General features: G+C 39.2%; 1 protein-coding gene across 3 annotated transcripts in view; it reads right to left on the bottom strand.

Moving 5' to 3' along the window:
- Window positions 1-19,082, bottom strand: part of LOC141438205 (uncharacterized) — a 166,615-nt gene extending 147,533 nt beyond the window's left edge. For all 3 annotated transcript variants that reach the window (XM_074101968.1, XM_074101970.1, XM_074101971.1), the window contains exons 1-2: window positions 18,964-19,082; window positions 298-343 (exon numbers count right to left, since the gene is read on the bottom strand). The gene's annotated coding sequence lies outside the window, so the exon portion shown is untranslated. The remainder of the gene's footprint in view (window positions 1-297; window positions 344-18,963) is intronic.
- Window positions 19,083-25,386: the final 6,304 nt, after the last annotated feature.

The following is a 25,386-nucleotide window of genomic DNA, read 5'->3' as shown; positions in this document are numbered from 1 at the left end:
TCCAAATCAACACTGCACAACTGGTATACTTACCTAATTGTTTTAAATGGTACCTACTAGTTCATAGTTTTATATGAAACTAGCTGTTGCCCGCGGCTTCGCCCCCGTTGTATTTTTTCTGTATTTTCTTCCATTAAAACCTTCTCCTGACAGTAACGAACACAACAAAAAAAGAATTAGCGAAATTGGACCAGTCGTTCCCGAGTTTTGCGCTTACCAACACATTTTAAGATTCATTTTTATTTATACAGATTTTTATTTATACAGATTAATCAGTAAAAACGTATATGTACTTACGATGGAGAGTCCTAACGTATCCAAAATTGCACTTTGTAGCACTGAACTGGAACAAAAAAAGGAACATTTTAAAACACAAATCTTAGAAAAATCGAGCGTGAGAGCGTGAAAATTAACAGTATCGGATCTACAATTTGGCCATTTTACGATTATTAATAACGTCAATATCAATATAAACACAGTATAAGTACCTACTGGGTGTGGCTTGTAATATAAGCATATAATTAAAAAATAGATCATCTTCTCAAACATTAGTTCAGCGACTTTTATAAATAATTAGTTTTTAAATTTTTATTACACTTTTAAGTTTATTCGAATAAGCAATGTAAAGCAAAATGCTTTATGTTTGTAGCGTCACAGGCGACGTCAGTTGGGTTCTAGGACGGCGTACAATGATGCCTATTTAATTTGTATGAAAAATGGAAAATTGAAAGACTCCTTTTTTTTAAAGTTGCTAACTAATGTTGTTCAGTTTGTCGAGGACGATCTATGTTTAAATTTTTTTGCTCGTATTACAGGCCACACCCGGTATTTGACTTTGGCACAATAATTGTAGATCAGACTCTGTTAATTTGTCACGGTAGGTAATTTAGGGCAAGAGGTCAGCTTATATTGTAGTTACTAGCTTTTGCCTGCGGCTTGCTAGTTCGTACGGCCTTGTTTTATGGGGATCTGCTGCAGACATTGAGTCAATTTGTATCTTACAAAAGAGAGCAATTAGAGCAATTTATAATTTAAAGACGCGTGAATCTTTAAGATCTTTTTTAAGGAAACAGGTATCCTAACCCTGCCGTCGCTTTATATTTTTGAAATAATCATGAATGTTAGGAAGAACATATGTGATTTTCCAACTAACGTCGATAAGCCAAAGGCTACTAGAAACACAGGGAAGCTTAAAGTTCCATCTTACAGACTGGCTAAAACCAAAAAGTCGTTTCTGGGAAATTGCATAAGTACCTACGCTTCTATTAATAAAACTCCAAAAAATATTACAAATGAAACGGATTCGAAGTTCAGATCTATTGTCAAGAAGACGTTAATATCTAAGGCGTATTATAAAGGTAATGATTATATCATGGACAGGGATATTTGGAAATAATTCCGATACACACCCGCATCGCGTATCGCGGATACTCTAACCCTACCTACGAGTGATATACACTGCAAAAGCTTGTAGAACAACGGAACTGTTTGTGAACAACTAATGTGAATGTGTGTGTTTTTATTTGTTTGTATGTTTCTCCGTCTTTTACGTCGAAACGGAGCGACGGATCGTCGATTTTACAAGCTTTTATTTAGTTTCACCTGTCCCGTTGTATGTGTCTGTAATCAAATTTTGCAAGTTAAATTCGACCAATTTTCAGTGATTGGATTGACTTAAAATTTGGTATATTTATGTAAATTGCGTGAGAGTACAATAATCTGGTAGTGACATCCTGGTAGTCCGGCCAGGATCGTCTCCGCAGGACGGAACTCCTCAACGGTTAATGCCATCGACTTGAAATTTGGTATTCAAATGTAGTTTGGGTGACAATACAAGTACAGTCAACAAAAAGTACAGTTCGCAAAAAAAGCTTTTATTAAAAATGAAATTTTTACCAAAAACTTTTATTAGATAAGGAACCCTTAAATCCTCACGTTACTTACATAATTTTTGATACGAACAAGTTTTTTCAACCCGTTTGCGGTGAAAGTCGAGTGTGACGGAAAAGAAGTTAAGTATTTGTTTAGTGTGTAATTTGTAATAACCGTTCAGTTAATTGCGGACATGAGCATCGTAACGTAATGATAGAGTTATCGACGATTAATTGACCAGTTATTTTACCAGGTTGTCGGAATGAGGGTTATGTTTTTCGAGCGTATGTACTATATCATCATCATCATCATCACAGCCTATATATGTCCCACTGCTGGGCACAGGCCTCCTCTCAGAACAAGAGGGCTTGGGCCATAGTTCCCACGCGGGCCCAGTGCGGATTGGGAACTTCACACGCACCATTGAATTGCTTCGCCGGTTTGTGCAGGTTTCCTCACGATGTTTTCCTTCACCGCAAAGCTCGTGGTAAATTTCAAATGTAATTCCGCACATGAATTTCGAAAAACTCAGAGGTGCGAGCCGGGGTTTGAACCCACGACCCTCTGCTTGAGAGGCGATAGGTCAAACCACTAGGCCACCACGGCTTTTAGGCCACCACGGCTTTTCACATGTACTATATATAGGTACATAATATGCATGTATGTATGTATGACCATTTATTTGGTCCTCTCTGCAGCCTAAGCGGCTGGACGGTTTTGACTGTTTTTTATCATACATTATGAGGTATCATTAGATTCTTCAAATATATGGGAGTGGCATACATAGGGTATATAATATAATATTTCCAATGGCGCCTGGAAAAAAATATGGAGGAGGACGTTGAATGACAACTGACAAATGACATTAAATCATTACAAAATTATTATACCTATTAGATAAAATAAAATAAATAAAGGAGGAGGAGGGTCGTGGGTTCAAACCCCGGCTCGCACCTCTGAGTTTTTCGAAATTCATGTGCGGAGTTACATTTGAAATTTACCACGAGCTTTGCGGTGAAGGAAAACATCGCGAGGAAACCTGCACAAACCTGCGAAGCAATTCAATGGTGTGTGTGAAGTTCCCAATCCGCACTGGGCCCGCGTGGGAACTATGGCCCAAGCCCTCTCATTCTGAGGGGAGGCCTGTGCCCTGCAGTGGGACGTATATAGGCTGGGATGATGATGAAATAAATAAAACAAGGTCAAATTAAATAATATTACAAATCTAGGTCATAAAATATTATGAATTACAATTTTAGGCCAAAGTACTTAAGGTAATAACGTGGTTTGGGGGAGGTTACAATGCTTTAAAATGCATATACCTCGTATCTCTTAACGAGTCCAGCCAACACGCAACGCTAAGGTCAAAAGCCAAAAAGCTTGCATTGTTATCAATTTCAATTAATTCACGCAGTAAAGACGCGTATCAACCTTGGGCGGTTGCGAAATGCGCCGGCGGCTGGCCAGCCGTGGGAGAGTTTTGTGGGACGAGTGCCGCAAGGCACAGGGGTTTTAGACTTCATCCAGCCGCTCATTCTGGCTTTTAACCCCCGACGCAAGAAGAGGGGTGTTATAATTTTGATCGCTATGTGTGGCACCGTAGCGCTTAAACGGGTGGACCGATTTGAATGCAGTTTTTTTAATTTGAAAGCAGGTTTTCTAGCGATGATTCTTAGGCATGTTTCATTAAAATCGGTTCAGCCGTTTTTGACAAAGTCGGGGGTTTTCAATTTTTGTTAGTCAGGTATACTTATGTCATTCACATCGGCTTGACGAATATCATAAAAAACGTTTAATTTAAATTTTCATCAGTCTGGACCATCAGTCCGTCAGTCTGAGAGAGTTACCCGATAATTCTGTCGTCATTCAGACCAGAATGATGAACTGAACTAATGCCAGAATTAGCATGGCACTGAAGTTTTAGGGTCGTCATCTAGCGTAGGCCCTTAGCATCATATCATCATCATGTCAGCCGAAAGAGTTGTGGACATAGGCCTCAGGCTCTCCACTCAGAGTAGTATCTGTACCTTAGTTCTTCATTATATTTGACAAAAGTGGTTCAGTGAGTTGTAGACTTCAAAGTAAAGCTGGAAACCCAACGCCGTTTTGAATATTTTGAAGGGCATTTTGAAGAACTTGGAAAAGTTGAAAAACATACGAATTTGTCATTTCAAAGTTGTCAAAAATGGCGGAATCGATATTTTATTCAAACGTCGTTTTCACGTAAAAAACCGCATCGAAATGGGTCCATTCGCTTGAAAGCTACAACGCCACAGACAGACAGACAGTCATAGGTATCAAACATATAACACCCCTCTTTTTGCATCGGGGGTAAAAATGGGTATTATATCACACAAGTGCGACCCCGAGTGTGGGATGCACGATTGTGCAGTCACCAGCACCAATATCTGAGACAACAGCGTGCTATAATATCTATACGACTCTATTTCTAGGGCCGGAAGGACGTGTCTGATATTTTTGCACGCTCCGCTGTGGCAGGTATTAATGCTGGTGACTGTGCGACATTCCTATTGAACAACAGGTATAGATATTAAATGTTATAGTACCGGAATAACTCACGTCTTAAATAAAGTTTAGCTCGACATGTTTCGGGCTAAATCGTAGCCCCTCCTCTTAGGAGCAACGCGACTCGGCGGCTGCTGTGCACTCGATTTAAGACTTGAGCACTTGAGACTTGATTCGGTACAATGTCATTTAATATAAGGTAGCCTCACGGTAGTTTTTTATCACTTTCGAGTGATGTGGTGCGAAGTATCAGGTATTACTAAAAATCGCCTTTCGTTAAACTCTTGCGCCGCTTTAAGCTGCGCCTTACGCAAGTTGCGCACGCGACGCTGTTCTCACAAACGGAATTCGCATTCAAAACCACAATCGCCTGAAAATTGTACTGTTTTGAATAATTTTGGATTTAATGACCGGCTAATATCTGGGGTTCTCGTATATTGCCATTAAGAGGTGAAGGTTGCTTAGAATTGTTGCTGTGAATAATAATATGTCTGTCTGTCTTTTTAAACTATGCGAATATAGTGGCCGATCGAACATTACTGGCACGTGAGGTATCCCATCTTAGGCCTCTAGGTTGGCAACGCGTCTGCAATACCCCTGGTGTTGCAGATGTTTATGGGCGGTGGTGATCTCTTACCATCAGGAGACCCATTTGCTCGTTTGCCATCCAGTCAAATAAAAAAAACATTCTGTTTCGGTTTTGATTCCTGCAGAAATTTGCCATAACTAAGATGGAAAAATAAAATCAAAAGCCCGACTTCTTTAAAAATAAGCTAAAAAGGAAAAATAGGTCTAGTGGTCTCTGTTCTTTGTTGAGAAACTTAAAAGTACAGTCGGGACCTATTCAAAATCGTAACCAGCTCTAAAATTTCCAGTAATGTATTATATGGTTTAATCACCTCAAATCTCATATTCTAATAAATATTTTTATTATTATACCCTTGAAAACTTATATAACCCTCCTTCGGTCAGTAAGGTGTGGGTCACTGTGGGTAGGATAATAATGTAATTGCCTATTAGGTACTATTTGGTTTCTTGAAACTTGATCTATGTGGATGACATTATATATGCATGACATTATAAATGCATGTATCGTTGACAAACCAAACTTCTCGTGGTGTTTCTGTCTGGTCACCTTCCATAACTGCCGTGGCAATGTTTGTCAAAAAACAACAATATTTAGAAATTTCTCTAATCCAAACAATGTCGGATTCTCATAATTTTTCTATTACACTTTCTAACAATAAACTGATGTAACATGGAGCCCAAACTAATTGGAAAGAACAATGACTCCATTAGGGAGTTGTTCACAGGCAAGGGAACTTCTCGCTTTTGTCACTTGAGTAAATTATGCATATGGCGTGACATAATGGTCTAAGCACATTTGCAGCTCGAAGAACTGATGGCCTTTGGGCCAATGTGATCTTGAATGACGGCCGCGTCCCCGAAGACCAAGCGTGGGTAGGCACAAGGTGGATTGATGATCTAGTGAAGGTCGCATGAGACCGATCATTATGGCGTCCTTTGAGAGAGGCTTGTCCAGCAATGGCCGTCCTTTATCATCATCACCAGAATGATCATTGATGATTAAGGTGTAAGTACTTACAGGTTATAAAAATACCCCTGAAATGGAAAGGGGATTGTGCAAAACTCTTCTGATCCGATAGTAAAAAAGTCCAACGACAAAATAAATAAAATTCAAACTAATTTGAAAGCAACATAAGCACCGAATGATAAGGATCAGGTCATTTCCCACTCACAGAAGTATGTCTGTCTTAGAAATGGCAAATTTGGTATAAAGTTTTAAATCTAAAAAAAATTATGCATACCTAAAAGATTGGATAGAAAGTACTTAGCGTTTACCGAGCACTCTTTGCTCAAGGCCGATAAGTAGGTTTGTAAGTTCACACGCTTGTGACACAAACATTAACATTCCGACAAGTTGATCCGAATCACATATCGGTAACGCAATGCCATCGGATCAGTGGGCGGAACAAGGACACACTGAGCTTTACAATCGCCAGAATATTCTTTTAAGTTCAGTTTATTCGGTTCCTGCGAGAGTTGTTAACAGCAGTTTAAAAAACCGGCCAAGAGCGTGTCGGACTCGCCCAAAATAGGGTTCCGTAGCCATTACGAAAAAATTAAGTAATATTTTTCTAAGGATTTCGTATTTTATACGGAATCTTCCAAGTTTAGGTATATTTTATACCTTAGGCTGCTATTTACTCATAAACTACTAATAATTCTCAAGCAAACTTAACCGTTATAGTTTTCCTTGGAAGTTTGATATACTTACTACCATCCTGAATTTTCTCAAATTTTTCCACCCACCGCTTTAGATTTTAGAGGGGGGGGTGACGCTCGATTTTCATGAAAATTTGCACTTAAAGTTGAATATTTCGCAATCAAATCACTGAATCGAAAAATTGTTTTAAAAGACCTATCCAACGATATCCCACACTCACTATAGAGTTGGATGAGAAAAAAAAATCACCCCCACTTTACGTCAAATTTTTTTTTTATTGTACCATTTTGTCGGCATAGATTACATGTATATCCCTGCAAAATTACAGCTTTCTAGCATTGGTAGTAAGCCGCGGACGGACGGACAGACAGACAGACAGACATGGCGAAACTATAAGGGTTCCGTTTTTGCCATTTGGCTCCGGAACCCTAAAAACAGCCAAGTGCGAGTCAGAGTCCTGCACCGAGAGTCTCTTAATGAAAATTCAGTGTTAGCCTTTGCTACTTCCAGACCTTCTCCTAAGAAAACTGTACGTTGTGGTTCCAAAACTCAGCATCCTGATCCTCAGTCTCAGTCCCAAGACTTAATCATAAAAACTACGTAACAGGGGGGGGCTACTATGAAATTCTAAAATTGAAGTTCGTATCCCAGGTACCTACCGTCCCTCTGACGCTTATTATTTAAGATTGAGAGGGACGAAAAGAAGCCGCGGTAGCCAGTGACACTCTCTCCCGGCCCGGATAATACCGACATGGAAATACCAACCCTGTTTTTTGTGTACACGCCCATAGAAACTGACATAAGCTATTATGGACGTGTACACGAAAAACAGGGTCGGTATTTCCATGTCGGTATTATCCGGGCCGGGAAAGAGTGTCACCCCAGTGGTTTGACTTGATGTCCTCTCAAGCAGAGGATCGTGGGTTCGTCTATCCGAGTATTTCAGAGTTCGGAAAAAAAAACCTAACAGTCTTGACGTACAGTGACCAGCACCAATATCTGACACAGTAAATCATGCATAAATAGCTAATACGACTCTGTTTCTAGGCCGGTAAGACATTTTTTTTTTATTCGATGGATGGCAAACGAGCAAGTGGGTCTCCTGATGGTAAGAGATCACCACCGCCCATAGACACCTGCAACACCAGGGCCTAAGATGGGATACCTCAAGTGCTAGTAATTTTACCGGCTGTCTTACTCTCCACGCCGAAACACAACAGTGCAAGCACTGCTGCTTCACGGCAGGATTAGCGAGCAAGATGGTGGTAAGACATGTCAGATATTTTTGCACGTTCCGCTGTGGCAGGTGACTGTACCAATTTTTTTAAGGTGTGCCTATGAGACAAGTTATCTGCTACAATTACACAGCCTCTGATATGTTAAGCAACTCATAACACGGATAATTGGTACTTTGACTATCAGATGCATAATTGATGATTTACATCTGTCAAACAGTTCAAAGGTGCAATGGCGCGTTGCGCAACAAAAGTTTCGTTTGTATTGTACAATGCGAGAAATATAAGTAAGTCGCGGTACATTGCTGGTGGGGCAGGCTTGAGTAGTTCAGGAACTAAGAACTGCTAGAAATGTATATTTGTAAGTAACCATTTTTTAGCTGGATAAGCAGGAACAAGGCTACTTTACTGCTAACCATTATAAATGCAAAGTTTTTAAGTCTGACAGTGTCTTTGTTACCTCACGCACGCATGCACGCACGCACGCAAGCACGCACACACACACACACACACACAACCACACACACACACACACACAAACTTTCGCATTTATAATTTTGTTTGTTGTGTATATCTATATTAATAATTTCGTACCGGTCTATGGTAGACTCGAACGAAATGCACATCAATTGAAGAGCGTAAAAAATTAGTCAATCGAGTATTTTCAATATAAACTTGAGATAAGTTATCTGCTGCAATTACACAGCCTCTGATATGTTGCAACTCACACACGGATAATTGGTATAACACTATCAGATGCATCAATGCATGATTTGCATTTTCAAACAGTCCAAAGGTACAATGGTGCGTTGCGCAACAAAAGTTTCGTTTGTATTGTACAATGCGAGAAATATAAGTAAGTCGCGGTACATTGCTGGGTGGGGCAGGCTTGAGTAGTTCAGGAACTAAGAACTGCTAGAAATGTATATTTGTAAGTAACCATTTTTTAGCTGGATAAGCAGGAACAAGGCTACCTTACTGCTAACCATTATAAATGCGAAGTTTTTAAGTCTGTCTGTTTCTTTGTTACCTCACGCACGCATGCGCGCACGCATGCAAGCACGCACACACACACACACACAAACTTTCGCTTTTATATTTTGTTTGTTGCGTATATTATTTAGTAAACCAAGCCGCAACAGAAATATTACTAAACTTGACAACGAAATTGAAATCAGAGCAATTTAAAAAGAAAAAGAAATGGAACAAAATTTCAATACGGCCAGCATTTCAAATCGAATGTAGGCAATTACACCACATTGACGATGCACGTTTCATCACTCTTATCTCCTTAGTCGTAAGACTTAAATTCATGTAATCCAAGCGTAATTTCACATACCGAAATGCAACGACAACGATATTTTTCGTCGGCAGAATAAAGTATTATTTAGTGTTTAAGCGCATTGTCACAAAGTTGATAATACAAGCAAGCGTCAGGTTTCCATTGGTACATACGTAAATATGTATAATGATTGTAATTTTACTTATTTTGCAACTAATTATCGTGTCGCAAAAATATGTGGATCAGTGAAATGACCCAATGAAATTGTTGAGGCAATCAAATGTTTTGAAGTGGCATTGGGGCAATCTGTTTCTAAGAATGTATTGAATTACGGAATAAATGCTGTCGTTGGAGATACTGTTTCTATTGGTCTCTTTCTTAAGTGACTTAGAAAGAGAGGCAGTCAATACCTAGAAAGAGGGTAAACATGCTGAAGAGTTTCTTGAAATAAGCTTTTAACAAAACAGTACCTAACTGTTACTTATGAGACCAAAAGAATGGAAATGACTGTATTTTTTTTTTCAAAACTAAACTATCCTATTAAGAATTAGTATAGGATTGTAAGGAATTAGTAAAGAATAGTAAAGAATTAGTAAGGAATAGTAGAGATAAGAGGGAAGCCGTGGTGGCAAACCAAACCCCGACTCGCACCTCTGAGTTTTTCGAAATTCATGTGCGGAATTACATTTGAAATTTACCAAGAGCTTTGCGGTGAAGGAAAACATCGTGAGGAAACCTGCACAAAACCTGCGAAGCGATTCAATGGTGCGTGCGAAGTTCCCAATCCGCACTGGGCCCGCGTGGGAACTATGGCCCAAGCCCTCTTGTTCTGAGAGGAGGCCTGTGCCCAGCAGTGGGACGTATATAGGCTGGGATGATGAGTAGAGATATAGTAGAGATTAGTAAAGAATTAGTATGAACAAGGTAAGGATCGTTCATCGCAGGTAATACTTATACCACAACGTTAACGTTATTATCGTGCCGACTAAATAAGGCTAAATGAAGACTATTTCTTTGCTGGAACAGTCGTAATAATTAGAAATCTATAACAAATTGCGTGCATGACAGCATTAAGACTGTAATAGACAACAACACAACGGAATTCGCGATGTCAGCTGACATATATTTGCCGTCACGTTTTTAAGAAAGAGTCCGATGTTTTTATTACCCAATTGGCGAAGGAGGGTTATGTTTTTCGAGCTTAGGTATGTATGTACCTATGTATATAGTCAAGTGAGAGAAGTTTTTCATGTCAAAGTCTTTATAACATTGACATAATATTGATTTTACTTCGCTTGTGTCAAAACTTTTTTCACTACATGTATATATGTAAGTGTGTGTCTACCTATTATCTATTTATTTGGTCCTCTCTGCAGCCTAAACAGCTGGATGGATTTTACTGGGCCCGACCATCAATCACAAAATGGCAAAGCAGAATTTGTAAAATCGTTCTTAAACGATAAATTACAACACATGAGATAATCTATAGAAAAACTGTTATTGCGTCAGCCGCAACACCATGTTCTAGGATAATTTCCCATAGGGCTTGCATCACAATGTAACATATCGATACGAGAACCAGGCCGTGAGAGTGATATAAAAACAGGAGGATATAGCGAAACTATGGGAAAAATAAAATTGGATATCGTAATGTAAGAAGCTACGTAACTTACCCTTTTATCGTCTTAACAGATTTGTTCATTTTTTGTCTGTGTCATGCAAAAGCAATTCTTGATGTGAGAGAAAAGAAAAGACAGACGAAGGTTAAGTTTGATAGAAGTTTAAGTCATAAATTTTATATCATATCCATTTCTTTGGGTACTATAATATTATAAATGCGAAAGTAACTAACTATACCTGTCTGTTTGTTACCTGTTCACGATTATACCACTTAACCGACTTAGATGCAATTTTATATAGGGATAATTTGAAACCCTTCAGGAAGGACGTAGAATAGTTTTTATCCCGGCGTGCATATTCCTGCGGGATAGAGATAAACGAATTCCACTCAAACGGAGTCACGGGCAATAGCTAGTAATGAAGACGTAAGTTAGTTACAAGTGATTAAATAAAATTGTATCGATGATCATTGAGCATGGATTGTGGACAGACAGTGCTGTAATTCAAGCAAAATTGAAGTTATTCGTCTTGTTTAGGGGCTGTTTCACTATTCAAACAAAACAAATAGAGACGGCGTCACCTTTAACCGTCAGTTAACACTAATCAATGGATGCTGCAACAGCCCCTTAATCTTCACCATATCCATTAATTTATTCAAATTCATTCTAAACAAAGACAGCTGTTGGTGGTCTAATGCCTTAGACATTTCCGGACACTGTATCTTTGTATGGCCCACTGTTGACCTAAACTCAATTTCACACATGTGTCCTGAAAACTCATACCAGAACCTAGCTGAATCACTGATGTGTAAAAACCTATCGCTTCTCATTGTGCTACCAAATCCGGTTCATCATAACCATCCTTTCATTCATAGGTCGTCCACTGTAGGACATAACCCTACCATATAGACCTCCAGTTGCTTCGGTTTGCAGCGGCCTGCATCCACCGTGAACCCGCGGCTTTAACCAGGTCATCCATCTCGTTGGTGTACTGGATTATGGACTGGTATCTGGTTGGTACAGGCTGCTGGTAGAAGCTGGATGCGTCTAGCCGAGGACAGGGCGCAATGGCGTTCATTGGGGGAGGGCTATATCCAGCAGTGGACTGCTATAGGCTGATGATGATGATGATGACGATCTGGTTGGTGGGTAGAATATTTGACTACACGCATCAAATCAATCTCTTGTGAAGGTGAATTTTTCATGACTCTTCATGTAGAACCCATTGGTTGAATTTCGAGATTTTATCCCTACCCGTATTGTGGGAATATCGGGATTAAAAGTAGTCTATGTGGTATTCCAGACGTCCAGCAGTCTAAATACCAAATTTTGTCCAAATCCGTCCAGACGTCCAAACACACGCACACATATACAAACTTTCGCATTTATAATATTAGTAGGTTTTTTTTTAGGATTGTAACTTGTAAGAATCTGTAGGGCCTCGACGCCAGCCATTAATTCTACTTCTATCTCAAACAATATCATCACCGATACCACCTCTTATTAACTTAATAATAGTTTTTAAATAATTACAGACAAAATTTAATGAAGGCAATCTCTAGACAAAGGCAATCGACCTCTGTTGCGGTATTATAAAAACAATTTGTTGTACACAAGTGAACTCGTATTGTTAGGTTGTATTGTAAGATGTTCACAGAGTATTTTTTAACAGTAGTTTTACTATAGTGAAGGGCAGGGGGCACGCCTAATGTGGTACTAATAGAACCTACATGATGTATTGTGTTACTATTAGGACTTAAGCTCGGTTTAGACTTGCAAGAAAAATCGTGCAAATTAAATTGTGAGGCCTTAAAGCCAACGAGCTTCCAGCTGTGCTTCTAGTGAACAATCGGGCGCCGCAATGTAATCCAACTTGCACGGATTTTCCTACAGGTCTAAACTGGGCTTTAGACAGCCATTGAATATTGTGTTTGATACATGTCAGTTCATATAAAACTCTCATTTCAGGCATTATCTCAAAGAATTGCATTTGATTTTTTTGCTGAATTTATGTTAAAATCTTCACGCGAGAGAAGGAAATCTCACGAAGCATTCTGCATCTAAGGGCATTAGACATCTGGTTAAAGCCATTGAGTTCACTGGATGCAAGCCACTTCCAACCAAAGGAAGTGGAGCACCAGTCGAGGGTATAAATAAACTATATATACTTGCCGTAGCGTCAAATACACGTACTCGTAACATCGGCCTTGTGTTTTTTGGAATAAAGTTGTTTATATGCGGCTGATATGACGAATCAAATATTACTCCCCATCCCAATGAAACCTCTGTTACCCAACCACGCTGTGCTCATAAATCCAAGCCCATTGTTCTAGTCTAAAGAAAAATCATTCGCGAAAATGATTCTTTGTTCCCGTCGTAAACAATAGTTCGGGATGCGGCGATACCGGCGCGGGCGCAACGGCTGTTGCTAAACAGCAACTTAAGAATAATAAGCACCCGGGTGACCGAGCTTTGCGAGCCTTAGAAAATTTGAAAAACTTCGACGTTGTTAGCTTCGCCTAGGTTAACTAGAAGAGGTCCCTTTTTAGGGATAAGCACGCCTGTGTAATTCTCTCTGTGTATCTTGTAATTCTTTTTTTATGTGCAATAAAGAGTTTACATACATACATTACATACATTGTCGTTTCAAAGTTTATCATCTCAAAAACGACTGAACCGAAGTTTATCAAATTGTTCCATCCGTTTGAGAGCTACATACGTCGCCACAGACAGACAGAAAGACAGACCGACATTGGAGTCAAATTTACAACTCCCCTCTTTTTACGTGGGGGGTTATCAATGCGCCTTTTCTCAAGTAGGAACGTTTGTTCGCCTTTGAAAACCAGCACATAGCAAATTTTATAGAAATCGTTGGGGCCGTTTCGGAGATTTCCGAAATAGATAAGCAAAAGAATTACCTACTCGTTTAAAATTATAAATACTCGGTTGAATTATTTGATAGAACTTTTTTGTGCGGGCACTTTTTATTCACTGTACAACACACCTGTACCTAAGTACTTGTATTGTCATCAAATAGGTGTATGCGTAAAACAAAAGTCGAAATAAAAGCTTATAACCTACCAAAGGAAACCATGCCATGAAAACTCCCAGAAAACTCTGGGAATGAGGCCCATCCCACACTAAATTCCCATCGCGCACACTCGTCCTGGATTCACCGGAATCTGACGTTTCCCCTTGTTACCACGGCCCCGGTACTCCAGCGCAGTCACAACTGGCGACGCGGGTAGCGTTTCTCTGTACATTGCGTGTGATGTTCGGTAACCACTGAGCGGTGAATGTGTCGGCTGCGCAATGAATACGAGAAACGTGCCGACGATCGCGTGTTGTTGTGACCGGGTAGCAGCTTCCACGCAAGTCTTTTGTCTCACTAACAACAATATTTCTAGAGCACAGATAATTGTAATGAGGCAGAAATTAAGTCAGGGTGTACTCTAGTAGTTTGGCCTATGAATGGCTTCTGAAGTAGAATTTATGAGTTCAAATCCAGGCTCGCACTTCTGGGTGTTCTGACGTTTTCAAAATGTATGTGCGAAATTACATTTTGCATTTGACACGAGCTTTACGGTGAAGGAAAACATCGTGAGAACCCTGCGAAGCAATCCAATGATGTATCTATCTGTGAAATCCCGCACTGGATTACAAACACATGACGTTAAAAAAACAACTTGTAATAATACAATTACTTTAAAAAACAAGTTCAAGTGCATCTTAATTTGTATTTATCAGCTGTAGCATCACAGTTTAGGCATGGTTTAACCGCAGTTAGCGATTAACCGTTAAGTTGCCGGAAGCGCGGTACGTGCTAAGCGCGCTAACTGCCTTAACCGTGGCTTAACCCGACGACAGTTTAAGGTTTTAATGAAGTTTAAGGGTTCAATGAAGTGATTAGGGAGTTTAGGAGTTACTTTTACGCTATCGAGTTCTGTTGTTGTTTTTTAGGGTTCCATAACTTAAGTTGGCAAAGCGCTTTGCGGAACCCTTTTAGGGTCACTTCTGTCCGTCCGCCTGTCTGTCAAGTTGTCTCAGGACCGCGTCGAGATATTTAGCTTAAGTTAATACCAAATACTCTCTTCTCCTCTACTAAAGACATCGCGAATGTTGATGAATAAAAATGGCGAGTGTTTGTTCTTGCGGCGTTCTAAGGGGAAGGACTTGTTGAACTGTACCACTACCATGAGTTTACAGTGACCGTACTCGATAGCGACGGCGTAAATTATTTGTAGAGGCGCTGTACAATTCTCCATACAAATAATTTTCGCCGTCGCTATCGAGTACGGTCACTGTAAACTCATGGTAGTGTTACAAGGGACTCTTCCAGCAGATTATAAAGTCTAGCGATATTTTTGCCTGTCAAAAAACCCTAACGCGCATGCGTTTGCTAGGTAGGTAATAAGAGGTTAGCACTACGCGGAAACACTGTGGTTATTCATCACAGAAGATTTTGTTCGAAGACGATCCAGCATCACTGTATCCGACTATAGTTAGGAGTAAGTTTTAGTATAGTTGAAAACTAAACCAGCGGTATTGCTATGGTTGCCAACTATTTCTTGGGCGAATATAGTTTGTCCAGCCCAAGGTATGAAACAAAAAGCCACCGACAGTGCCATACAATTGGTACGTCTGTATGAATATCCAGTGTTAGCAGCTCCAAAGTAAAATGGGTCTTAATGTTCTTACATTCCTTGTAACTGAAATTTGGCAACGAAAATAGGTTGTAACTCGTTTTAAATAATAATAAAAAAAAACTCTGTAGCTGTAGCCTAGGTCAGGTTCCACCGTTCTCTTTCGAACTACGAAACCCTGAAAAACGTTGTTTATTGTTTATAAAAATTACATATATAATTAGGATAGTTTAGCATGTATGTACACAGGTGCGCCGGCGCTGCCCGCGCCGCCGGTTTTGCGTCGTATTTTGAAATCATGAGATGATATTCGATTTTTAAAGCCCTATTAATTAATACAAATCGAAAATACAAACTGGAACATAGATGCACAGGAAAACCAGAAAAATAGACAGACAGATACAGACAGACATGGCGAAACTATAAGGGTTCCGCTTTTGCCATTTTGGCTCCGGAACCCTAAAAAAACTATTTGACACCTCTTCACCTGAGAACAACGGGCTGACGGTTATCGTGATCCTATAAAGGTTCCACCTTTCTCTTTCGAACTACGAAACCCTGAAAAACGTTGTTTACGAAAATTTACAATGTTTATATAAAACTCTCATATATAATTAGGCCTAGTTTAGCATGTATGTACACAGGTGCGCCGGCGCTGCCCGCGCCGCCTGTTTTGCGTCGTATTTTGAAATCATGAGATGATATTCGATTTTAAAAGCCCTATTAATTAATACAAATCGAAAATACAAACTGAAACAGAGATGCACAGGAAAACCAGAAAAAGAGACCGGCGCTGGGAATCGAACCCAGGTCTTCAGCATTCCGTGCTGCGTGCTACCACTGGCTGGTGGTGGCTGTCCACTTTGTTGACTTCTAACTCGTTCGTTTGCAGCCACCTCGCAGACCTTTAATGCAGGTCTAAAATGGGACTTACTAGAAGAAATAGTCTTTTCGTTCTTTCTTTATTGATAAACAAGTATTTATTGTTGAACAAAAGCGTCATCAAGCCACTTGCATCCACCGGTTGCCCGCAACTTTCACGATATGCTCAGTCCACCTGGACCTGGTGGTAGAATATGCAAGTTGAAGTGGTAATCCATTTGTGACCCACCGTAGAACGCTTTACAGTAAGTGTCATAAATAAAGTCCCTTAGTCATAGTCATAGTTATATCTCTTTATTCCATTGACACAAATAAATTATGCACTAGAACAAGTCTTACATATGAGTATTACAAAAATACCCACAGTTAACAAAGGGCAAAAAATAAATTTAAGTTACAAAAATTGGCATAGAATTAAACGAAATATGTACCTAATCTTAATTTGATGTCAAATAATAATAATTAAAATTGTAAAATATAAAAATAATAACATTAATTTAATTGGCAGATATGGCCATTTTTATACAATATTTATTTCTGATTAAAATTTTATGTCAAAATAGTCTTTTCAAGAAAAAAATAAAAAAAAATATATCACGGGACAATTCACACCAATTGACCTAGTCCGAAAGTAAGCTTAGCAAAGCTTGTGTTATGGGTACTAAGCAACGGATAAATATAATTATATAGATATAGATACATACTTAAATACATATTAAACACCCAAGACCCGAGAACAAACATTCGTATTTTCATACAAATATCTGCCCCGACACGGGAATCGAACCCGGGACCTCAAGCTCGTAGTCAGGTTCTCTAACCACTAGGCCATCTGGTCGTCTGGTAGTAGTGGTGGTGGTGGTGGAAGGTTTTAAATTTGACATCATTCATTGATTTTGCTGACACAGATAGATGGTTATACATTTTTAAACTTTGGAAAATAAAACATTTTCTAGTTTTAGCCAATCGCACTCAAGCAATGCGACGTCACTGTCTTTTTCTACGTAAACGTTCCACAGTGGGACACGACTCATTGGTTCGAATTAACAACTTCCAAATTATTGGTTTCGACCAGCGAAGCAGCAAAACAATTATCTGAGTCAATCAAGCCACTGCAATCTGAGGTCACTCGGATGTGTTCAGGCATAACGGAGAGAACGGCCGCAGCATCAACGGCTAACGGTGCGGCAATTAATATGGAACAAAATCGCAAAGGTATGATTTCAAAGTATTAAGTGAAGACACTCGGAATAAATAGCTTGTATTTTCTTTAAAGGTCGGCAACAGACCAATGACTCTCTTGAGTTGTTGGTATTTATTGGTGGTCATTTACCATCAGAAGACCCGCGTGCTCGTTTGCTTATCTCAAACATAATTGAAAAACCGGCTAAGAGCGTGTTGGTCACGCCCTGGATAGGGTTCCGTAGCCATTACGAAAAAATCAAGTAATATTTTTGTAAGGGTTTCGTATTGTGTACGGAATCTTCTAAGTTTAGGTATGTTTTATACCTTAGGCTGCTATTTACTCTCCACCCCAATGGTTTTAAAAGACCTATCCAACGATACTCCACACCATTGGATTAGTCGAGAAAAAAAAACACCACTTTACGTCTATGAGAGGTACTTACCCTAATTTTTTATTTTTTATTTTACCACTGTCGGCGTGACTTATATTCATATTCATGCCAGCCAAATTACAGATTTCTAGTACTAACGTCTGCGAGCTTAGCCGCGGACGGACAGACAGACAGACGGACAGACGTGGCGAAACTATAAGGGTTCCTAGTTGACTACGGAACCCTAAAAAGGTTCAATCCCAAAGCAAAGCTACGTTCTTACCTGTCTATCTGTCTGTGTGTTATAGTTATATTCCGTGGTGCTAGCTATGTACCTACCTATCTATTTACATTCGTTGTGAATGTGTATTGCATGTACATAAGGTTATTTTTGTGTATTTTTGTTATTCCTAGGATGTCTCGAAGAGCCCAGGGCTGCTGCTAGAAAAAATAGGTTGTTACTGAACCACCGAAAAATGGCATCATCTGTCTGCACTTTTTATCAGGTGAGAGAGGTGTCAATCATGGGCCAGTTTAGTGAAAAAAAAAAACAAGAAAAATACCAAATGTCATTCATAACATAACATAAAATTGTCTAAGTAAATATTTAATGTGGAGTTCGACGGCAAAACAAATATTAAGTTCGCGTGAGTTTTAGCTCTTTCAAAACACGGTCAAAACGTCAAGGTGAACGCAACATAATGGTCTGTTTGCATTATGGTTTGCATCGTGATCTTAGCGACTAAAACTTAAATTTGTACAATACTTATAACGGGGCTATATATTTCTTTTTTAAGCATAATTGCAATGCTTTTTATTGAAAAACATCGAAAAAATATGTAAGCAAAGTAAAAATTATATAGCAAGGACATTTATATTCTTTTGGTCAAATATAGGTGATAAGTACTATTTTTTAAAAGCGTTTTTTTCAATAAAAATGCTAACGATGTACTGGCAAAATCCATGTTTCTCCCACCTTGACGTTATTGCAATATCGAAACAGCGTAAATAAAACATCACTACAAGTCCCGTTTCGCGACATACTCGTAACTCACAATTCTAAACAAGTGTATCTATAATAAAACAGTTTCAAAACTTACCTCAAATAAAACCACTTTACAACTTTTATAGCACTAAAACTTCACAGCACAGTCACTGAACGAGAACGTAGACGTGTAACAGTCGTACAGTCGCGGTATAGCCGTCGCGTGCGCGCGCGCCGGTGCTTCGCGCCGTTATGCGCAGGCGGTGGAAAGCGGCCGCGCGGCTGCCCATAGATCATGCTAGTCAGACGCGGCAAACTGTTGAGAAATGCTTTAGATATTTGAGGATGTAGAACATCATTATAATCATCATCATCATGTCAGCCGAAATACGTTTTTTTTTCCTCTCCTGATGGTAAAAGATCACCAGCGATCCCGCGATCTTAACCAGGTCGTCGCTCCATCTTGTTGGAGGCTAACCGACAGCTCGTCTCCCGGTCTGCAGACGTCATTCTAGAGCCTTGTGACACCATCGGCCATTAGTCCTGCGAGCGATGTGTCCCGCCCACTGCCTCTTTAGATTCCTTTAAAAACCTTTAAACCTACTTTATTCCTTTGTTTTAGACGTGAGTTATCCGTTACAATATCATTTAATAGCTTTAAATTACCCCTTTTTTTAATCGACTTTCGAAAAGAAGAAGGTTCTCAATTTGATTCTGGTTTTTATGTGACTTTTTTGTAGGTTTACCGATTTGGTGATACATTTTTATTTGAAAGCTGATGGTCTGTCAATGGTATTATATGGTTGTGGTGGTGATGTTAATGGTAACACAATGAATAATTTAAAGTTATAATTGTTTAAAAAGATGTCATTTAAGAAATGTACCATAAGGCCGGGGTACTTTCTCCCAAGTCCCAATCACGTCAAAATTCGTCCATACGAAAACCACATAGGGACGAGTACATATAGGAAGGAGGGTCTAATAAAAACGCTAAAGCGTGGGCGGTCAGCAAAAGCTAACCATTTGGCAAAGTGTAAACCTTCATATTGTGAGTATCATAGTTTCGGCTCTACATACATTTATTGAACTATCACGTTTATTAAACAGTGATTTTAAATTTTTATTATAAATAGAATGCGTTAAAGAGACGTCTTCAAGAGAATTCACGTGAAGAATTTAAGTAGAATTTGAAGCTGTTTTGAATGTTTACAGTAGCCATAACAAACATTTTTTTAAAATCCATCTAATTTTAACGCCGAATAGATTTTTGTTTTTGACATTAGTTCAGCTACAAATAAATTCTGATGGCAACTGTACAGTCGTCTCTGTATTTATTAATCTTTGCCAGCAGGTTATCAATGGAGATGAGCATGGGCTGGGCAGTGTTATCGTTTTGATCGGGGGAAAGTGCTTTTGGCAGGGGTCAGAGGTTTGATGGTGGTTTATGGGGAAGTTACGAAGGTTGGCCTATTGGGTATATCTGTGTCTGTAGTGAAGTAGAGAAATATTAGATTTTAGGAGGGGTTAAGTAAAGCACTAAAGTAAAGGTTTATATCTTGAGATGATGAAAGAATGGCTGTATCTTGAAGCCCGTCAGATTGTATGCTTGTCTGTCTGTGTTTAGGTAGAAACGGAAAAATAGGAATTCTAATTTACAGGATCCCTCGCGTGTCTGTCTGTCTGTTCGTCTGTCACAACCAATTTTCACCGAACTACTGCATCGATTGAGTTTTTTGATACAAATATGTGACCCAAAGACAGACGTGTAACCACCGTGTAACCACAGAATAGACCGATTGAATGCGTTTTTTTTAATTTAAAGCAGGTTTTCTAACGATGGTTCTTAGACATGTTTTATCAGAATCGGTTCTGCCGTTTTTGAGATATTGAACTTTGAAATAACTAAGTCGGGGGTTTTCCAACTTTTTTTTGGTTAGGTTATACCTATGTATTTTGTTTTAAATGGGTCCCACTGAAAACCAGTACCACTACCATGAGTTTACAGTGACCGTACTCGATAGCGATGGCATAATTTTTTGTATGGAGAATTGTACAGTACGCTTAGTGTATTTCCCCGTTCACAAAGTACGTCTCGATCGCGTTCGCGTTAAAATCTCAATTTGTATGGAAACACGGACAGCGCCTCTAGCGGAAAGTTTGCACAACAACTTTTGTGAGTGTAGGTTTGCTACGTAAACTATTTCGTCCGCGTATCGTAACGAAAACGGGTGACGCCGCCGCACCGTGGACATGTGGCGGCTACGTATCGACGATCGAACGCTCGATTTACGTCTTCGAATAGTAAACGAATGAATTGTGAAAACGCCACACTAGAGGCACAGCGCCTCTACAAATAATTTACGCCGTCGCTATCGAGTACGTCACTGTAAACTGGTAATGGTACTGAATGGGACCCAAGTTACCACTCGATGTATTTTCTTACCTTCTATAATGTATTTTTTTTGTGTGTATCGAATCGTATAGTCTTAAGAATGTTTTTCTCTCCCTAATTAATACAATTGTATGTTGATGAGTTGTTTGTTTATACAATCTCTCCGTGAATCAGCGATTACCATCAGTTTCCCCGCTCTCCTTGACCTTGATCCTTCATCATCCAACTTGGCCTAGCACGACCACTTCGCATTTATTTTTAGCCTTTTATATCGGATATCAACCGGAATAGGACGGCACCCGAGGTGTTAGTCAATCAATTATTGTTTAAAAAACAGTATAAAAATATTTTTTAAGGTACCTCCCATAGACGTAAAGTGGGGTGATTTTTTTTCTCGACTAACCTTTGGGGGGTTGCTACGACGACTTTTTCTATTCAGTGATCAGTTTACGAAATATTAAAAAGTCAAGCGTCCCCCCCCCCCCCTAAAATCTAAACTGTTGAGTGGAAAAAATTTAAAATTCAGAATGGTAGTAAATAATTCAAATTTACAAGGAAAAATATAGCGGCTAAGATTGCTTGAGAATTATTAGTAGTTTAAGAGTAAGTAGCAGCCTAAGGTATTTATAAAACATACCTAAACTTGGAAGATACCGTACACAATACGAAATCCTTAGAAGAACATTAGATACTTGATTTTTCGTAATGGCTACGGAACCCTATCCTGGCCGTGTCCGACACGCTCTTGGCCGGTTTTTTTGTATTCAAAAGTCAATTATTACATACCAATTTCGATATTTTTCATATAATTCACTATTTTTTATGCGTTCCCCGAGAAAAAGGGGTTGAACATGGACTCACAGAAAACAAAGTGACCCTATTTCCGTTGTCTCTCCGTTGCCTCCGATCAGTGCAGTACGGTATTCATAAGCCACCATGGAACCTTTTCAAAGGAAAAGTCATCGATTTTCCTTATTAATTAATGCGATGTCACTATGACTTTACTGTGAAATGGTGGCTCATGAATTAAAGTCCTTGGCCATACAAAAGCATGCTAAACCTTTCAGGATGCGTTCTTCACTTGATATTCAACCGACGGACAGACGACGTGAGTTGTACAATAATGTAACATCAGGAATACTTGTTTTGTGAATGATTACGGAACTCTAATGCTCTATTCAAAGTCAAAGTCAAAATATCTTATTCAATTTAGGCCAAAACAAGCACTTATGAATGTCAAAAAAAAAACTACCACCGGTTCGGAAAAAATTCTGTTGAGAAGAATCCGGCAAGAAACTTAACGAGGTATATTTTTATTAAACAGATTTACACTATTATTAAATGATTATCTATACATCACAAGTATTTAACACAACTTTTTTTAGGACACAGTAGGTTCGCTGTTTGAAGGGGATCGCTAATGCGGATCGGAACTATTTCCAAATATCCCTGTCCATGATATAATCATTAACTTTATAATACGCCTTTGATATTAAGGTCTTAATCGTGATTTTAATTTTTCTGATCTACTGTTAATGCATCACCTGCTGTGAACTAGTCCTCCCTTCTTTCTGTAAAAAGGTTGCCTGGAAGAGATCGCTCTTAAGCGATAAGGCCGCCTATTGCTTACCTTGTAATTTTATCTGTGTACCTGTTTTCTGTATCGCTTACTATTTCTGGTGTATAATAAAGAGTAAATGTATTGTATTGTATTGTATTGTATCTGGATCTTGTATCTGTTTCATTTATAATATTTTTTGGAATTTTATTAGAAAAACGTATGCAACTTACCAGAAACGACCTTTTGGTTTTAGCCAGTCTGTAAGTTGGAACTTTAAGCTTCCCTGTGTTTCTAGTAGCCTTTGGCTCATTCATAATTATAGCGTAAGTAAATAATATTGTAACGTTGATTGCAATAATCATCATCAACAAAATCATCATCATCCAGCCTATTACGCAAACGTCCCACTGCTGGGCATAGTTCTCACACAAGCCAAGTGAGGATTGGGAATGTCATAGACGCCATATTGCTTCGCAGCTTTGTGCAGGTGTGGGTCGGACTCACGCACCGCGGATTCTGCACAAATTTGTAGATAGCTATGAATATCAAGTGATAGCAGAGATCCTCTCTTAAGAAATTAAACGTGAGCAATGTGGGATCATTTTATTTAAATTATTACTGACTGACATAGACAGACAAAGATTTTCAGACTTTTCTGATAGGTTGTGGCATAAAAGCTACCTTCGTACCAACTTTCAAGTTTCTAGGACAACCGGAAGTATCCTATAGGATTTTCGATAGTGGCAGTTCGCGTGGAAACTTGACTGCGTTGATATTTTGATATATTTCACTGTCCCCAAGGGGTCAGTCCCGAGTATTTGATATTTATTTCAGCTCGATACCACGTTCCTGGGGGGCTACTATTAAATTCGAAAATCGTACTTCCCTCTCACTCTCGCATTAAATAATTAGCGTCAGCGGGACGGCAACATAGGAAGTTCAAATTTTGCACTTCATGGTATCCTAATGATGGACAACAGAGTGATCCTATAAGAGTTCCGTTTTTTCCTTTTGAGGTACGGAACCCTAAAAACACAAGTCACAAAATCTATTGCAGTACCTCGCACAAGTAAATAAACAATGTCATCAAAACCAAAAATATATATACTTATTACAAGAAATTATAATAAAAAGATATGACATCGGATAGGAAATGGTTTGGCGTGGGTTTTATAGAGATAAACAAACATATCACGGTGTTTACCGCCCCATACAATGTCGACAATGTGTTAAGTAATAGCTAGATACCATCAAAAATGTAAATGTGAAATGAGGGCCAAGTTCAGTATTAAGAATATGTGTCGTTGTTGTTGACTTCGCCGACAAAAAATTAGATCTATCTATATGGATGGATGGTACCTTACCTATACCAAGTTCTGTGTAGAAAATACTGAAGTTTTAATTGGAATTAAAGACTTGACTTGGCTATTTTTGCCAACCGCAAACCAAATTTTGCCAAGACTGCCAGGCTGAAATGGGACTAGGCAGGCCACGTCAGCCGTATGAAACCCAAAAAAAAAGCGGTGGGCTAAAATCGCCACAGACATAACCTCGAAACAGACTTCGGCGGCGTGGCAGGCAAGCATCGATGGCGGGATAGTACCCTTAGTGTAAGTTTTCGGTAACAAAATACGTCTCGATCGCGTTCGCGTTACAATCTCAATTTGTATGGAAACACGAACAGCGCCTCTAACGGAACGATGTTCGTGTTTCCATACAAATTGAGATTTTAACGCGAACACGATCGAGACGTATTTTGTAACCGAAAACTTACACTAAGAGTATTGGACTAGGATACATCGATCTTACCGTTAGTGGCATAAGATATTATTGACGTTTTAGTAACGTATAGTATATTTATAATAATAATATTAATAAATTTAGAACCATTTTTAATTTTGAGCCGATAGAATAAGGAACACTGAACTGCGCTCAAAAACCCGAATTGTTGATGTGGGGACGAAAACCGCCAAACTCAAGTGGGACTGGGCAGGACATGTCTGCCGGATGCATCCGGATCGTTGGGCTAAAATCACCACTGATTGGGTTCCAAGCGACGGACACCGGAGCAGAGGTAGGCCTAAAAGAAGGTGGCGGGACGATTTGGAGAGATTCCAGCCGGACTGGCAACATTTTGCCGAGGCCAGAGACGAGTGGAAGGAGAAAGGGGAGGCCTTTGCCCAGCAGTGGGACACTATATAGGCTATCAAAAAAAAAAAAAAAAAAATTAATAAATTTTACTTATTTAGATAACTAGGATCCATCATTTGTTAGTATTACTTATAAATCTGTTACAATATGCCCTTGACTGTAATATACACCGCTGCGTCGTTAGTTGCTTTTTCTTCGAACTTGGCTGGACACGCTGCCGCGTGTCTAGATACGGTTGTATCACTCGGCCAGTGTGAACGGGCTGGCCGGTTTAGATAAGATCGCCGTTTTATATTTCATGAAGTTATTGGTAGAAAAAAGTGTGAATACTGACAGTACGGGGAAACTTGATCTTTAAGATTGGTTTTTTGGAATCTTTTTGTATTTTTTATTTCAATTCCAAATTTTTACTTTTACGGTCATCCCGTAAAACC

Source organism: Choristoneura fumiferana, chromosome 18, assembly GCF_025370935.1.
Source record: "Choristoneura fumiferana chromosome 18, NRCan_CFum_1, whole genome shotgun sequence".
Taxonomy (NCBI): domain Eukaryota; kingdom Metazoa; phylum Arthropoda; class Insecta; order Lepidoptera; family Tortricidae; genus Choristoneura; species Choristoneura fumiferana.
Note: the sequence above shows the minus strand (reverse complement) of the source record. Positions and strands in the feature narration are given on the sequence as shown.